The sequence below is a fragment of the Pelodiscus sinensis genome, chromosome 30, assembly GCF_052426305.1.
Source record: "Pelodiscus sinensis isolate ZL-2025 chromosome 30, ASM5242630v1, whole genome shotgun sequence".
Classification (NCBI taxonomy): Eukaryota; Metazoa; Chordata; order Testudines; family Trionychidae; genus Pelodiscus; species Pelodiscus sinensis.
Genome location: NC_143081.1, coordinates 2,859,388 through 2,862,597, shown reverse-complemented (window position 1 = coordinate 2,862,597; position 3,210 = coordinate 2,859,388).

Here is a 3,210-nt window from a genome sequence, read left to right as displayed (position 1 = left end):
ACCAGGAATCTGCTTTGAGACCCTTAACAACGCAAACCAGCACGAGTGCAGATGAAGCATCCGGGCGGTCCGAACCTCACGTACGTCAAACCCAAGGACAAAACAAAAGACTCAGGTAAGAAACAACCATGCAACCACAACTCCAGTTCCTCAGCGGTCACCGCCACACCATGCCCTGAGGAAACTGTGAGCAAAAACGCCCACATTCACAAACCCGGAGCAGGCGCTCTAGGGGTTCTGAACGTGCGCAAAACCACACATATTCACAAACCCGGAGCACGCGCTCTAGGGGTTGTGAAAAAAACACCAAGGACTGAAAACTCCTGTAATGCCGAGGTATTGCAGCCACACAAACACAACTCCAGTTCCTCAGCGGCCACTGCCACACCAAGCCCTGAGGAAACTGTGAGGGAAAATGCCCACATTCACAAACCCGGAGCACGCGCTCTAGGGGTTCTGAACGTGCGCAAAACCACACACATTCACAAACCCGGAGCACACGCTCTAGGGGTTGTGAATAAAAAACCAAGGACTGAAAACTCCTGTAATGCCGAGGCATTGCACCCACACAAACACAACTCCAGTTCCTCAGCGGCCACTGCCACACCAAGCCCTGAGAACTGTGAGCAAAAACGCCCACATTCACAAACCCGGAGCACGCGCTCTAGGGGTTGTGAATAAAAAAACCAAGGACTGACAAACCATTCTCCCAAAACCATAAGCTCATCACAGCTCCCCCATATTCTAGTATGGGGGAAGAGTTTGATGCTTCATTCAGAAAACTGAGGAACTCTGTATCCTCAGGGGGCCTAAAAGAAAGAGGGGGGACAGCATTTGGCGGATAAATGGGTGGCCGCCAATAAGTGCCAGGCCAAGATCACTGCAAATTTTTTAAAAAAGGTTAAACAGGTGATGAGGAAAAAAATACCAAAAAGAGATGCCCCCTGCTGGAGGCTCACAAAATGGCTTATCTGACCTGCGGGGTGGTGAGTCTGTAGACGGGTCCCTGGCTAGTCCTGATGAATTTCACGGAGATGGCTCTGAAGCTGAAATAGCATCTGAGGCAGAAGATGCCCCTGATGGGCCCGAAGAGGAACCCTCAAGTGCCTGTGAAAATCCAGAGTTGTATGTGGAGAGAGCGAGAAGTTGGCAACGTGAAGTACCTAAATTTGTGGGGTAAGTGTATTGTGAGGAATTTCATTTTGTCAATCTTGAGCAAATAAATTCAGTTAAACAGGTTATTGAAGCCATGCGTAGGGGAATACAGTTAGTTCTAGATGACGTTAATGGTAGGGTAGGCCCTGATGATTATGTTCAGTTACGTTTAGAGAGCCGTAATTTAACTAACCCTTTGTTTTCGGTCAGAAGGTCTAGGGACGAGCTGCCTGCTGAGGATTTTTTAAACCAGACCTCAAAGCTGTTACAGAGTAATAGAGAGTTGCACCTCAATGGAACATTGCGCCTTCTTGTGACAGTTGTAAAAAAACAGGGGTGGGGGTGCTTGTAGAGTTTTAAATTCTGTCCTCGTGAAAGGAGGAGTAACGGTAGTTCCAAATAGGAAGCCTAGTCCGAACTACCTAGTCCGTGCTGCGTGTAGCCGCGTGGCACGGAGTCCGCACTAATGGACATTTAAAAATGGCGGCGCCCGGCTTTATGCAAATTAAGCCCAGGAAATTCAAATCTCGGGCTTCATTTGCAACTCCGGTTGCCTACATTACCACCCTAGCTCAAACTATGGTGGTAGTGTAGACATACCCTAAGACAGTGGCTAAGGAAGGTATAAACACCAACGCGTACAATAGAGCGCATAACTTTTTTATGCTTATGATGTGGCACTGGCTCAACTAGGTCAATGCCAAGCCACCCCCTGAATTCTTCATGGCCCTGACATTGGCAAACTGCTGGTATAGAGTGTTTGGTGGGTTGCTTTTTCTGTGCAAAATGTGATGTGTTAAATGCATGTGGGTTTTGAAAAGTATATGGCTGCCAACTTGGTTTGGTGTGTGTTATAAAGCTGCTGTTTAGTGTATGTGTGTGGAGGGAGGGGGAAGGGGCTGTGCAAGGCATAGGTGTAGGGTTTTTTTAAGTACTTGGTTTGTTGAAACTAACAAGGGGTTTTAAAAGCAGTTTTGGCTTTTATTCTGCAAAATGAGATGTATTTAAGAAAATTTTGTGGGTTTTTGTTTGTTTGTTGTTTGTTTTTTTTAAGTGGTAGAAATAAACTCAAAACTGGTGTTTGTTGTACAGCCTGAAATGGATTATTTTGTTTTTAAAGCGATAACTTTTTAAATAGAAAAACACGCTAATGATTTTAAAGTTTACAAGAGGGTTTCACGTGTTTTATAATAATGTTGTTTGCTCCACAGTACAGTCAAAACATGAGAGGTCATTAGACCAGAGGGAAAAGGAGCTCAAAAGAAAAAGGAAAGAGACAGCTGAAAAGGAAAATTCCCCAGCATCAGTGACCGATGGATGGATGAAGACCGGTAAATATATTTTGCTTGTCGGTTTGGTTGTTCTGAGGTTTTAAGTAAATACACAGGTGTGGGTGAGAGCGATGTTAAGTTGTTGTTGTGTTTTTACAAAAAAAAATGTTTTTCCCCCACCTCAAAGGCATGGACAACTTTTCTGACAATGCTGTAGTCAGAGCTACAAGGACACCTCCTCCAGAACCGCCAAAGAACCAGGAATCTGCTTTGAGACCCTTAACAACGCAAACCAGCACGAGTGCAGATGAAGCATCCGGGCGGTCCACACCTCACATACGTCGAACCCAAAGACAAAACAAAAGACTCAGGTAAGAAACAACCATGCAACCACAACTCCAGTTCCTCAGCGGTCACCGCCACACCATGCCCTGAGGAAACTGTGAGCAAAAACGCCCACATTCACAAACCCGGAGCAGGCGCTCTAGGGGTTCTGAACGTGCGCAAAACACACACATTCACAAACCCGGAGCACACGCTCTAGGGGTTGTGAATAAAAAACCAAGGACTGAAAACTCCTGTAATACCGAGGCATTGCAGCCACACAAACACAAGTCCAGTTCCTCAGCGGCCACTGCCACACCAAGCCCTGAGAACTGTGAGCAAAAACGCCCACATTCACAAACCCGGAGCACGCGCTCTAGGGGTTGTGAATAAAAAACCAAGGACTGAAAACTCCTGTAATACCGAGGCATTGCAGCCACACAAACACAACTCCAGTTCC